Below are 16,034 nucleotides of genomic sequence, written 5' to 3'. Positions count from 1 at the left end.
ATACCCTGGTCACAAGGCTGAATTAGGAAGTCACACTTCGGGGGAAGGCCCTGGCACAAACATTATTTTTGATGAGAATTTCAGCTAGAAAATGAGCAGAACAGTTGTTAAGAAATAACAAAATCTTGCAGGCATTATCCAGTCCAGCTTCCCCGCAATCAACACAAGCCTCTGGTACAAAATGTTTGTGAAACCAATGAGAAAAGATATTCCTGGTGATCCATGCCTTTTTGTTAGCATAACAATGGACTGCTAAGATACTCACTCTTTGAAAACAGCTAAGACAAAAGTTTGCCTATCACAGCAAGTTTACACTGATACGTGCCTGCTGTATGAGCACATCGCAGCGAGGTTATTCTGTCCTTGGAATCCTTAACTCTTGTAGGGGCTGTCTCATCCGCTGTAGTCAGTATCATTCTGGTATAAGGAGGCCAAAGTAGTGATGTTTTTTCAGCATTATAGGCTTGTTCCTGAGTCAGATTTTTATCACTGATGACCTTGGCAAACTTGTCAATGAATTTCTCTGCTGCTTTGTGATCAGCAGATGCTTTACCATCAACAATCTTTTAAAACGTAGTAAAGTAGTGCTGTGTCTTTTTTTTTTTTTTTTTTTAAGACCATGTCTAGCTCTGTCACCAGTCTGGAGTGCAGTGGCGCCATCTCAGCTCACTGCAACCCCCGCCTCCCTGGTTCAAGCGATTCTCCTGCCTCAGCCTCTCAAGTAGCTGGGACTACAGGTGTGTGCCACCATGCCCAGCTAATTTTTGTATTTTTAGTAGCAATGGGGTTTCATCATGTATGCCAGGATGGTCTCGATCTCTTGACCTCATGATCCACCCACCTCGGCCTCCCAAAGTGCTGGGATTACAGGCATGAGCCACCGCGCCCGGCCAACTGTGTTTTTTCTTAAATTTCCACTATCGTCCTGTTGAATATTCACAATTCTCTTCCACTTTCAGTTTATCACAATAGATTTTTGCTTGTTTCATGATTGGTGTACCATTACACATGTGTTCACTACAACACTCATGGATCGACACTTCCATTATATAATCAAGATCTTTATTTTTAGCTTTATGCAGTGTTTTTCTATTTTTCATTAATGTCTGTCCATCACTTGCGATATGGAACTTCAACAGCTTATCCTTCTCTTTCTTTAGGTCATACAGCTACATGGCATATGTCATTCCAATACCATACTCATCTGTAAGATGTTTCATACTTACACTGCTGTTCAGTTTCTCAACCAGCTTGACTCTCTGTGCTATAGAAAAACATAAATGCCCTCTCTTTCTCTTATCACTGTTATCTATAGGGGTACCTTCAGGACTTTTTGACATTTTCAACAACACCTTTACACCACAGAGGAGAGAATACACAAAAAAACACTGTGAGTAATGCAAGTAGGTCTTGGCCCCACTTGGGGCATCATGGGGAACCTGTCATTTGGTTTGTCCAACCTGCACACATGCCATTTTTTTACCTTTTGTGGACATGCTTGTTGGGGAAAACTGGGCAGGTGTGGAAAAAACATACCACATCTGAAGGCAGCTGCAAAGGTCATTTTCCCCTTGAGGATACTGAATAATCTATGTATTGTGCACCTGCATTTTGACTGTGACCAATCACATGAGGTCAGGCGTGAAATTTTTCACTTGTTGCATTATGTTGGTGTTCAAAAAATATTGGATTTTGGTGAATTGGTGATTTCAGATTACAGATGCTCAAACTGTGTCTTTTATTTTAGCCATCCCAGTGTATGTGATTTGGTATCTCATTGTGGTTTTGATTCAATTTCCCTGATAACTAATTTGAATCTTTTTTCATGTGTACATATTTTTATTTGTTTCTATTTTGCAGATATGTCTGTTTACATCTTTTGTTTGTGTTTTAGTTGGGACTTTTATCTTTTTGTTGTTGACTTATAAGTCTTCTTTACATATTCTCAATTAAGTTCTTTATTATATCTATAATTTGCAAATATTTTCTCCTATTCTTTGAGTGGTCTTTTTACTTTATCAAAGCTGTCTTTTGAAACCAAGTTTTTCATTTTGATGACGATGGATTCACCTACTTCTTTGTGCATTTGGTGTTCTATTTAAAAAAGCATTACCTAATCCAAAAGTCATGAAAATTTATTCTTATGTTTCCTTCTGGTAATTTTTATAGTTTATCTATTATATTCCTGTCTCTCATCCATTTTGAATAATATTTGTATATAGTATATGGTAGGGTTTAACTTCATTCTTCTACATGTGGAGATCCATTTGTTCTAGCATCATTCATTGAAAAGACTATTCTAGTTGATGTCTACATTTGTTTGCATGTTAATCTTCTATGAAGTATGCATATGTTTAAAACAGTGTATAAAGAAATATGCTGAAAGTACACATATCATTTTAAATAAATTCCATAATCTTTTGACAAACTAAAAAGTTCTAGGCTAAAATTTTAATGAATATCTTATCTTCAGTGGAATAATATACTATCAAGGTTAGTATAAAAGCTATTTTCCATCACTATCTCTGACTCTTGGCAAGTTAGCACTATTTAGAAATTCTTCTGTTTTTCCCTTTTATTCTGTTTTCGCAACTGGATTGTGGCCTAGATTTACCAATGAGAGGCATTCATGTGAGAAACAGAAAGCTTAAGAGAGGCTAAAAATGTCTTATTGCTCTTGGGGCATCAGTGGGATATATGTGAGCTTCAGCAGATATGAAGTTTTGAAACGGCTTCTGGGAATTATCCTAAAAATTATCTGCCTTTGGCCTAGAGGCAGCTACAAACACACACAGTGAATTCTTGCTTACTGCAGTTGCCTGACTCTCAGAAAACTTGCAGTGGACCTGAAAGTTAAGGTGGCTTTTCTCAATCTCTGCTCTTTCAACATATTCAATGGTTTCCCAATCTTCTAGCTCCTTGTGTTAACTATTTTCCTTCTTGGAGTACTCAGAGAGTTTGTTTTTGCTAATTAAAGTGTAAATTTTATATATATATATATATGTTGAAGGATATGCCACACACATATTTTTAAGTATTATAGAATCAAAATTATACATATAAGAGATTCTTTAAACATTAACTGTTATAGGAAGCTATCAAAATTTATTTTCCTTTCTCATACTACCATGTCCCTTGCATTGATATTGCTGTAGCTTCATCTGAGATATTTACAAAAGAGGAAATATTTTCACTCCTGCTTTTTACTGAGGCCACCGTCTTAGGGCCTGTGGCATAATAAGCTCTACTTTCTACCTCCTGAAAAACCACAGCCCATAACATTTTCTTCTTGCTTTCATCAGATGTCTGTCTCCCCATGTACAATATGTAGGCTCTTCTCTGATTTCCTCTGGGAGAACCGGGTCTTTGAAAGAGGATATATAGAGAGAAAGGTCTTGGTTCCTATTATTTATCTTGTAGAAAAAGTTCACAGAAGGTTATTTTCTGTTCTTTATGTTTCTTGTCAGTGGTCTAATTCATTATCTGTAATACATTCTGGTACTACAACTGAGGTATGTAGGTAAGTAGATTGATAAAGATGATGATATGGGTACAGAAAAAGGCTACCAATTCCCAAGAACCAACTTCGTGCCAAATACTATAGGAAGCATTTTCATAATAATAATAGCTTATTGTTTTTAGTGCATAGTATATTTAGGGCACTATGCTAAGGGGTTGATAATCATTATCATATTAAATCATTAAACAATTCTAATAAGGTAAGTATTGTGGTCATTTCTATTTTACTGATGAAAAAAACAGACTTTAAAAAAGTAAAAAATATTATAGCAGTCAGAGTTACTATGTACTAATAGTACAACTAGGTTTCAAACCCAGGTCTGTGTGGCTCTGTAATTCATAATTTTTTATACTAATTGATTCTGAGACCTATATTTGTGCAATATATTTAAAGAGTCTAGAGTTCCCTTCCATACTTTTTTTTGAGACAGAGTCTCGTGCTGTCGCCCAGGCTGGAATGCAGTGGTGCAGTCTCGGCTCACTCCAACCTCCACCTCCCGGGTTCAAGCAATTCTCCTGCCTTAGCCTCCCGAGTGGCTGGGACTACAGGTGCACGCAACCATGCCCGGATAATTTTTGTATTTTTAGTAGAGGCAGGATTTCACTATGTTGGCCAGGCTGGTCTCAAACCCCTGACCTCAAATTATCCACCCACCTCGGCCTCCCAAAGTGTTGGGATTACAGGCGTGAGCAACACAGTTCCCTTCCATATTATTCCAATCCATCTTCCATTGCCACAGGCTGTTATTTTTTCATAAGCAAATAATACAGAGCTACATTTTGCTCATAATTCTTCAATAGTTCCCCATCACCTACATTGCACAATCCATATACTCTTTTTTTTTTTTTTTGGTACTTTTTATTTATTTATTTTTTTCTTTTATTATTATTATTATTATACTCTTATCCTTGGCTCAAAAGGCACTTTGCAATTTAACCTTTTAACCTATTGAGTCTTAGTTTCCTTTACTTCCTCTAAACTTCATATTATCCTAACATGTTTTTCCCTCAGCCTAGAATGCTTATAGAACAGGCAAACTACTAAGGGTTCTCAAGTCCTGCCTCAAAATATCACATTCTCTGTAAAGGTTTTATTGATTTGATTTCTTCCAGAAAACTTAGACAGAGCTTCGCCTCTACTCTCATTGCTTCTTATGCATTTGTGTTAGCTAAATATCATGACGAATATCAAAGAGTATAGTCCTGTCTCCAACTTTTGGTAAAGTTACTTAATTTCTCGGTTCTTCACTTGTCACTTTGGGAACAATAACAGAAACTCTGTCATAGGTTTCTCGTGATGATTACATAGGAATGCCTACGTACAAGACTCAACAGAATGCCTGGCACACAGGAAATGCTCATCAAAACATTAGTTATTACTTTCGTACTTTTATGACTAATATAAAATTAGCACATTGTAATTTTATTTATTTTGTGTTATAGCATTTCATTTTATATCATTCTACATTTTTTACAGTAAACTATTTTAGATACAGCTTGTACTTATAATCAGAGAAAATTCTGTGAATATTTTAGGCATGGCTTATAGAGGAAGATCCTGTTTAGATGGTCACCAAAGCAAATTTGAAAAAGCTTTTAGACTCAAAAATGAGTAATTTGTTATGATGATGTACATTTGGGTTTATATTTAAATAAGTATGACTGGGAAGAAGTGAAGTGAACCAGCTGAGCCTCTCTAGTGATGACAGAGAAGAACCAGATTTTCAACAGCTCAGGTGCTTAAAAGGTAAAGGCACTGGCCCTCTTTTGAGAATAGCTTAGTGGAGCCACACATGCTCTTTGCCTGTCTGTTGACTACCATGATGTGTCAATGAATATACACCTCTTCACTGAAAGGAAGAAAATGATACAATGGTGAGTAACAGACCATTGAGATAAATTTCTAATTCCTGCTCCTTCTATTAGATCAGCCCATACTCTGTACCCAGAGTGACAGCCAGCGATAAAGTGCCCTCACATTCTTAACCTGAAAATGAGTACATGTGAATGTGCCTTGTCATTATCACCCCAAAGCCTAAAAGGACCTGAGATGATGGTGGAGCCAGGTCTGTGATCTGAGTAACATCACTAGGTATTCAGAATACACTATCTTTTTACCTCCAAGTTCTTAGCAATATCCTTATCCCACATGCATGTAAACCCAAAAGTATCTGACACAGGTCTCAATCAATTTAAAAAGTTAATTTTTCCAAGGCGAAGGACATACTCATGACACAGCCTCAAGAGGTCCTGATGACATGTCCCAAAGGTGATTAGGGTACGGCTTGTTTTTAGGGAGACATAATACATCAATCAATATACGTAAGATTTACATTACTTCAATCTGGAAGGGCAGGACAACTTGAAGCGGGGGGTGGTGAGGGTGAGGGCTTCCACGTCATAGGTAGATTTAAAAATGTTCTGATTGGCAATTGGTTGAAAGAGTTGTTATCAATAGGAAGGAATGTCTAAGTTAACATAAGGGGTTGTGGAGACAAAGGTTTTATCAAGCAGATGAAGCCTCCAGGCTTCAGAGAGAATAAATTATAAATGTTTCTAATCAGACTTATGGTCTATGTTGATGTTAATACTGGTTGGGTTTTCTTGAATTCCAAAAGGGAGAAGGGCATAATGAGGCATCTCGGACCTCTCCTTCCCATCATGGTCTGATCTAGTTTTTCAGGTAAATTTTGGAATGCCCTTGGCCGAGAGGTTGGGTCCATTCAGATGTTTGGGGCAGGGGGAGCCTTAGGATTTTATTTGTGGTGTGCATGAGATATTGAATGAGAGAAAAAAAGAGAGAAAGAGGAGAAATCAAGAGTTAAATGAAGGAAAAGGAAGGGAGATTTGGAGGTTGACACTGCTCCCTTTTACTGACTACACCATACCCATTTTTTTTTTTCTGCTGCCAATATCTCTAGATTTTCTGCTAAAAGTCTTTTGTTCTCTTTTTGCATTATGACACCCTGCTGCACTCAGCTTCTATTGTAACACTTTTTTCATACTCAGAGCTGTTATAGCAGACATAACTAAAGCTTTACTGGACGGACAAGAAGAAACTATATTCTATTAAAGTTAGGAATTTCTGTGTGACCTGCACAGGTCTATTAAATGTGAGGAGCAGGGATGAGAGTCTCTTTGTCTGTTTTGAAAGAAACATTTCAGAGGGGAGAACAAATGTTCATGCTCGCCTTTCCTGTTAAGGCAAATGGGAGGCATGATGTTGAAATAGCAACCTTATTGATAAATTAATGAAATTACTTTCAATTTAGATCCTCGAGTAACCATGACGTGTGGAGCTCCCAGGCTAACCCTTGGTGACATACAACACAAGTGAGAAGTAATCATTATCTTAAATGACTAACATTTTTGTATTCACTACTGCAAATAACCTTCTGTATAATACTGAATATGACTATTCTGAATCATGCAAATACACTTTTCCTTTAGGTACATTGAACCTGAAAGAGACATTAGGCCTCTCAGTCCAATGAAAGACCCTATTATATCAACCTCTTTGTGATTAAACAGAGAAGAATAAGTTTCTAGACATGTATTCCTCATCAGGCTGACTACTTTGGCTATGCAGGTCATTGCTACAGTGAGTTTTAGTCTGATCATACGTTATTGGTCAGCTTCTCTTTCAGTATATTGACAGAAATTCTTTACCAACAACTATGCATATGAATTACAAGGAAGAGTTTTTAGGCTCCATATCCTATTTGTAAGTAATAATCTAGAACAAAAAGGTGTCTCCAACCCTTTTGGCACCAGGGACTGGTTTCATACCGGCAGGGTTGTGGGCGTGGATAAAACTGTTCCACCTCAGATCATCAGGCATTATTAGATTCTCTTAAGAAGCACACAACCTAGATCCTTTACATGGCAGTTCACAATAGCATTTGTGCATCTGAGAATCTAATGCCTGTGCTGATCTCACAGGAGGCGGAGCTTAGGCAATAATGCTCGCTGGCCCGCCGCTCACCTCCTCCTGGGAAGCTGAGTTTCTACCAGGCGGTAGACTGGTACTGGTCCACAGCCTGGGGTTGGGGACCCCCGATCTAGGAGATTGTTGGTTTATGGTGGATGGCAACCAACAGTAGAATAGCCTTTATTTCTATCTGTTTTAACTCTTCTCCTGATGAAAAGTAGCTTCTAATGACGCAAAGACTTTATCCCTAGTTCAGCACCCTTCTAACAAGTAATTTTATGTCCCCCAAATAATGCTATCAATTGCATTTTGTTTGGTTCATCATATTCCTAATTTGACTCAATTACAGCCAAACTCCTAATATCTGATACATTCCAGAGTTCCTTTGGCTTCAGTTTCATGGAACTAAAGATTAGCTGGAACTACTCATAGATTTTTAGGAGACTGAGCCTGTTTTTCCTTGTATTATTTCAGGAGACTCAAGGGTGTGACGGGGCAGAGCGGTTTCATTATTTTCCAGGGGTGTGTTTATAGTTCAAAACTAAGTTAAATACACCAGCCTGGCAGTGGTAATTACTTTCTTAAAAAGGAAATCCTAAAAACCTTAGCATTCTTCATTTATTTATTTATTTATTCAACAAATACTTATACTATTTAATATCTTTAATAATTCAGGCAGTTTTCTATGTGCTGAGGGCTCTGCCCTCATGGGGATACCCAGGTAATAAACAGAAAACTAACTGAACTGAAAATGTCGGAAAGTGATAAAGGCAACAAGTGAAATATAGTAAATAGACGGGCTATGCAGTGCTTGGGGGGCCCCCTTAGAGTGAGTGTTCGGGGAGACTTCTTATCTTATAAGTGTGATTTAGAAATATTAGTGCTCTCCTTCAGGTGAGCTCATACTGTAATAGGTGCTGCACAAAACAAAAACAAAAGTAGCAGAAGACAGAAAACTGCTCACAAAGATGTTAGTGAATTTGTGAAGAACCAAATAGTAAACCAAATCGATTCCAGACAGAGAACCTGATCAGCTCCCTCCAGTTTTCCACCCACCCCCACCTTCCGTCTCCAATATTCAAGCCTTGTCCAAATCCAATCAAAATTTTGCATCCAAACGAGATGGGTTCAGGACTGTGATGAATCACAAGACCATCTGATTTTCTGCTTTTGGCTCTGAGTGATGCTCTAGTTATGGAGACATATAAAGCCTATTCACTTCAGATCTGAAAATGTCATCAGCATTGGGTTCACTAAACATCCTCATTTTATCACAGTGCTTTTACGAAAAGGAGAATTATTCTTATCAAAACTAAATTTTAAAAAGAGTCAATGACAAGAAGCTCAAGTGCCTTGTAGTACCAAAGACACTTTGCTCTGTGTTGACAGCAAATGAAACAGCTCTTCAGAAAAACTAACAGTGTGCAGTTTAAATGGTCAACAAGCCTAATATACAGTTGGTTTGAGCTTCTCATTGTTGTCGAGGGCAGTTAGTGAGCCTCAGTGCACAGAAAGTTAGAAAATCTCCCTCTGTGCTTCTCATACATGCTAATACAGACCGTAATACTTTACAAGCTGGACAATGACTTGGCTGACACCTGTAATATGAAAGAGTGAAGGAAAAGGTAACCAGGATTTATTCAGTGCTTTTGATGTGCTACTCAGGCAATGTGCTAGATACTTTACATGTATTTCCTCATTCCAGGTACGCTTTGATTTCCAATGTGCCATCAAATTCTACCCTTGATATACAACCTTCAGTTATGTTCAAGTAATTCTGCAACATGTACTGGGATATAGCAGTGGCTCCATGGCTGTAGATATAGTTTATCAGTACAGGAGTGGAGTGTGCATACCCTCACAAGAGAAGTAAATACATGCTCCTAAAGGGAGCTAAAGAAGCACATTTACAGAGTTCTCTTCTAGAAACTATATTCAGGAGATGAAGAACCCTACATTTTCATGGTATTCAAATTATACATACAAAACCTCTTTATTAAAAAAAAAATAGAGAAGGACAAATGAGGAAAGAAAGCAAAAAAAAAAAAAGGATTCTATCATCTTGCCTATTTTTAAAAAAAAACAACCCTTTTTATATATTAAGATTAGCAAAGAAAAGATAATGTCAATACTGGGAGAAAATGGAGGGAAAAGCTAAATACTGGAACATATGTGAAAGTCTCTCTGGCATACCCCCTTAGGCTATGACATAAATTAAACCATTCCCAAGGGTTGCCTACAAGAGTAGACAGTCTATTAAGGCAAGGTTTAGAGACTAATTTATTGTCTGTGTTTTTGTTGTCTCTTTTTGTAACAAAAACGTATTGGACTTCCCCCCCCCCCATATTTCCATTTGAACCAAGTTATAAAAGTAATCTAAATTGTATATTAGCCATTTTACATCCTCATGAAATCTTTCAATATGACACAGTTTAAAGTGAATGATTTTGTGAGGTATGTTTAGAATAGTAAAGCTGTACCAGGAAACGTGAATCGCATTTTTGACATTTATCCATAAATTAATTCCTCAAGTACTCATGCGTATGTAGAAATTGTTGAATTTTCTTCACCGGTTAATTATTGATCAAAATTCTATTAATATTTACATACATCATTCAGGCATTGTTTTCTTATGTGCGTTATATCTCGAGAAATAAAATATGAGCCTCTAGGGTAATTGAAAAACCTCTATATTTTACAATTATCAGATAAAGTCTAAGGTGATAAATAATGCCTTTAAAACACCCAGGAAGCCATTATTTCTAAAAATAAATTGTAAACTAAGCATGATTTTATTTTGCGAGGTTTCAAAGCTATAAATCAATTTATGGTTGCCACTATTAATTTAACCTATTGTTCTTTCACATTCCCTATTTCAAAGGAGGTGATAATAATAACCCCTCTGTATCTCATAGGGACTCTTATGAAAATAAATGGGAAAATATATGTGAACATTCTTTGAGCTACTTTAAAGAGAGTGTGTGTGTGTATATATGTGTGTGTGTGTATATATATATGTATATATGTATATATGTATATATATGTATATATGTATATATATATAGCCAACATTGTTTTTGAGGAACTATAGAATGAACATTTAATACAAATTTTATTTTAAATACATATAAAATTTCATAAATATTTTCAATTAAAAAATTAATTTACCACACCTCTGATTTAGGTAAATCAGAATAAATACTGTTGATTTTTTCCTCTTCACTGTCCTTTTGAGTTCATGATTTTTGAACACTTTAGTAAGTCCTCATGGGCCAGGATTCACCGGTATATTTTCTGAGCTGTGGAGCCCAAACCCAGAAACACCCACATCCTCCTTTCCTGTTTTACAATTATAGACAGTTAAGTCAATGGCTGTGTGAAGTTAACAAATTGTATTCTTAGCATCAATTTCTAAAAGTCATTGTGTTATTATCTTTAACATTAATTGTGCGGTTTTCAATCCATTTTGCCCATAAATACAGAGGAGTGATGATGCACATTATAAGAAATAACAGAAAATGCATTGATCCCTCCATCAGAATCAGCATTTTTATGCAAGAGGGACAGTTGTGGGAATTGTAAAGATGTAGCTGCAAGTGGGTTGAATTTATTTTTTTCTATGGCTTTAGCATATTAGAAGGGAGTTTCAGCTGGGTTCAGCCCCCAGTTGAATTATGGTTTCATGGTTTCAAGGTCATCAATAGTCGGAAAATGAATACAGATTAATATGGGGAACTGAATTTAATTCTTATTACCCTGGAGAAATAGCACTGGGAATGGATGCTATGCCTGCTTGACTAATAGATCCTTCTTCTGTTCTCCCAAGTCACCTTGTCTACAGAAATATTTTCACTTGGACAAATAAATAATCCAGACAATGACATGCATCTTTTTAAAAGACCAAAAATAGGGATTGTATGATTTTACTCCTAGCAACTAGAATGGTGGTGAAATGAACAAATGCAGTAGAAAATATGCTTATGTGAATAAATGAATTACTTGGAAAAATATTCATTAACCACTTTAGATATCAATTTTGAAAAATGTCCTTTGGGTATATGCCCAGTAATGGGATTGCTGGGTCAGATGGTATTTCTGGTTCTGTATCTTTAAGGAATTGCCACATCGTCTCCCACAATGTTTGAACTAATTTACATTCCCACCAACGGTGTAAAAACATTCCTATTTCTTCACAACCACACCAGCATCTTTTGTTTCTTGACTTTTTAATAATTGCCATTCTGACTGGCATGAGACGGTATCTCATTGTGGTTTTGATTTGCATTTCTCTAACGATCAGTGATGTCGAGTTTTTTTCATGTTTGTTGCCTGCATGAATGTCTTCTTTTGAGAAGTGTCTGTTCATGTACTTTGCCTACTTTTTAAAGAGGTTGTTTAGGTTTTGTTTGTTTGTTTTGTAAATTTGTTTATGTTCCTTTTAGATTCAAAGGCATATAAATCATTCTATTATAAAGGTATATACACACATATGTTCATTGCAGCACTATTCACAATAGCAAAGACATGGGATCAACCCAAATGCTCAACAATGATAAACTAGATAAAGAAAATGCCGTACATAAGCACCATGGAATACTATGCAGCCGTAGAAAGGAATAAGATCATGTCCTTTTCAGGGACGTGGATGGAGCTGGAAGCCATTAACCTCAGCAAAGTAACACAGGAACAGAAAACCAAACACCACATGTTTTCACTTATAAGTGAGAGCTGAACAATGAGCACACATGGAGACAGGGAAGGGAACAACACACATTGGGGCCTGTCATGGGGTGGAGTGGGGGGAAGGGGTGCATTAGGAAAAACAGCTAATGCATGTTGGGCTTAATACCTAGGTGATGGGTTGATAGGTGCAGCAAACCACCATGGCACACGTTTACCTATGTAACAAACCTACACATGCTGTACATGTACCCCAGAACTTAAAATAAAAATAATTTTTTAAAAAAGAAAAATGTCACTGTTCTTATAGTCTGAGGTCAGATAAAATTAGAAAACAGAGGCTTGGAAAGGAATTTCAGAGAAATGGTGGAATTTGAATTGATTGCTTTGTTGGGGAAGAGGGAGCATCTTATTAGGCTATTTTGTTACACACAAATAAAGCAAATTCTCTAACTCCTGTTTCTGCTCTTGAAGAAAATTGGGACAATTAATTGGTCCATTTTAATCGGAGCTATAACAGCTCTATTTCTGAAGACTTGTTTTTTTCTTTGTCCAAAATATCTCTCTCTCTCTTCTTTCTCTCTCTCTCTCTCTCCTCTCTCTCTCTCTCTCTCTCACACACACACACACACACACACAGAGGGGAGAGAGAGAGAGAATTGGTTTAGCAGGATGATTTGCAGTAGCGAAGTATTTGTTTTTGTAAAGATCATGTATTCTTCTTTGGACAGTTACTCGGAAAATAAAAAGCAGAGCCTTAGACACTGAGGATCAGAATTATTTCATGTTTAACCAGGAGTAAATGGTGGATGCAGCACTTAAGAGGGCTCTACATGTTACAAACACTAGTCAAGCCCCAAGAAAGTCTCCTTCACATCTCTTGTCAAAACAAAGACAACTGCTGTTAGTAGGTTTGGAGGCTTATGAATGATGCTGCTGTTGAAGTTGAGACAGTTGAGGAGATAAATTGAGTGGTGAAGAGTGGTGAACGGAAAGAGAAAACATAAATTAACTAACTTGTGGAATCCCTTTTCTTAGGCATACAAGACCTTGCCTAACAAGATACTATTACCCAGGAGTGCTGAGTGTCCATTTACTCGCCTCCTGTTCCAATGTGCAGCCTCAGCAGTACTTTCAAAATGTGCAGTATTTGTGAGAGTCACCAATGAAGGCTGAAAAACATTTTATGATACCATTCATATTTCTCTTAAATTTGAATTCACATTGGTCTGTATTTATACTCTACAATATGGTAGCTGCTAGCCAATGTAACCGCTGAACACTTGAAGTGAGGATGGCCCAAAGTGCTGTAGGTGCAAAATAAACGCTGAATTCTGAAGACTTACTGGGAGAAAAAAAGAATAGCATAGATCTTAATAATGTTTTATATTGATTTTATATTGAAATGACATTGCTTTTAGATATGTTGACTAAAATACAATATATCATTAAAATTTTTCCTCTTATTTTTACTTTTTTAATTTGTTTAAAATTACTTATGTGGCTCACATTATATTTCTACTGGACAGTGCTTGAATAGACCTAATATGGGTAAAGTGTGATACCAAATCTTCACAGAAGTACTAAGCTGGACACTGAACATTGGAAATCAAAATAGTTATATTTTATAAAAATATTTAGTAGGATTTAACTGAAGTTTCAAAAATGGTTGATTTTTTTCATTTTATTAAATTAGTTAAAAAATTGTCAAGGGGAAGCTCATGAAATAGTGCTAAACTCATCTCTAAAAAACAAATATGTACTTCTAGAATTGTAGACAAAAAGCTAGAATCATTCTTTGTGCTATACATGGGCGTATTTTGACCTCTTAGAAAGAAATGTGGCTTCAACTATGCCAACAGTGTAAATATTTTTTTGACATATTTCATAAAATGAAAACACCAAATGCCACATTATTATCACTCTCAGACACACTATGGAAATATCAAGTATGTGCTGTTAAAACAATATATGCTAGAGGAATTAAAGAAAACAACAGAAGGTTCTCAAATAAGGAGTGAATAGTGAAACCACCCAAAATTCAAGAAGCATTGAGAAAAGGGGATACTTAAAGCTCTCATTCTGTTTTGGGAGGAATTTGCGGAATTTCTATATTTCATATATTTATCCAACTATCATACCAAACCATGATCTTGTTAAATGAAGTTCATTAGTCCATGCCTTGACCCAGAAAGCTTAAGTTATAAAGAACCTACCTTAAGCACAGAATTCTTCCTTGACAAATTCCATAATACATCTGAGAATCTCATGCAATATGTATAAGTATGGGATTGTACCTTTGAAATAGTACAAAAATTGTATATTGTTGTGGTGAAAATTTGAGGTTTCAAGGTTTATTAATATTTTTAATCTACCTGTAATTTTATACAGGTGGTGCTCAAAATTGTTGTATATTTGCTGCATAAACTTTAATTGCAGAGTATGCTTATCATGTATCAAAAATCCCCACTGGGCTTGTTATAAATAATTGGATAGGGTATTAGACATACTAAAACAATCTTTTAAATGCCAAGAACAACAAAAAAATAGTGAACTATGGTCTTTGAAAGAAATAAAATCAACCTTGAGTTTGTACTATCTGCCGTTGTTTGGTATAAATTGTTGCTTGCCATAGATAATGTCAGCAATCAATTAAAAAGGTAAGTAATCTAAGGTTGGCTACTTCAATTTTTGACAGAGTAAGGTACACTATGTAAAAATTTAGGGAAAATGTTGTTTCTAAACTTTAAAAATGCATGAGAAAATGTCAACAAAACTGATTTTCTAATAAAATAGGAAGAAATTAAATAAATGAAAAATATCTGCATGATGATGAAGAAAAAGATTCATGTACAAACAAACTGAAACTAATTTCTATATTAAAAAAAAAAAATGTTTTCTAGGCCGGGCACAGTGGCTCACTCTTGTAATCCCAGCACTTTGGGAGGCCAAGGCGGGCGGATCACGAGGTCAGGAAATCGAGACCATCCTGGCTAACATGATGAAACCCCGCCTCTACTAAAAATACAAAAAATTAGCCTGGCATGGTGGCGGGTGCCTGTAGTCCCAGCTACTCGGGAGGCTGAGGCAGCAATCAAATAAATGAGCAATATTTGCATGATGATGAAGAAAAAGATTCACATACAAATAAACTGAAACTAATTTCTATTTTTAAAAAATGCTTTCTAGGCCGGGCACAGGGGCTTATACCTGTAATCCCAGCACTTTCAGAGGCCGAGGTGGGCAGATCACGAGGTCAGGAGATTGAGACCATCCTGGCTAACATGGTGAAACCCCGCCTCTACTAAAAAAAATACAAAAAATTAGCCTGGCGTGGTGGCGGGTGCCTGTAGTTCCAGTTACTCCGGAGGCTGAGGCAGGAGAATGGCGTGAACCTGGGAGGCGGAGCTTACAGTAGCCGAGATGGCGCCACTGCACTGCAGCCTGGGCAACAGAGTGAGACTCCGTCAAAAAAAGAAGCTTTCTATTATAAATTTAAGGTATGCTCCTAATGCAGGAAGATTTGAGTCATACCGTTCTATTTTAAATTTTCTTTATACTATTCTAGCATTGAAGAATTAGGAAGAAGTCAAGAAACATGTATAGTTTTAGATGATGCATTATGAGGGTAAAAATCTTGATATAAGTAATATAAAAGTATATAATTGAACTATTTATGTGATAGTTTCTGTAAAGTGTTCATTTTTCAAATGTTACCCTTATTACAATGTTTGAACATATAATTTTATAGAGTAGTTCCAAATATAAATATTGCTTTATAGCTTTATTAGCAATTTCAGATACTTTTTCAAAATGAAGTTATTAAAACAAACCCTAAGCATTATGATGATTCAGAAAAGGTTGCCTAATTTTGTCTTACTGTCAAAAGAATACAAATTATGTG

Source organism: Pongo abelii, chromosome 10, assembly GCF_028885655.2.
Source record: "Pongo abelii isolate AG06213 chromosome 10, NHGRI_mPonAbe1-v2.0_pri, whole genome shotgun sequence".
Taxonomy (NCBI): Eukaryota; Metazoa; Chordata; class Mammalia; order Primates; family Hominidae; genus Pongo; species Pongo abelii.
The sequence above is the reverse complement of the archived record's forward strand: the minus strand, read 5'-3'. Positions refer to the sequence as shown.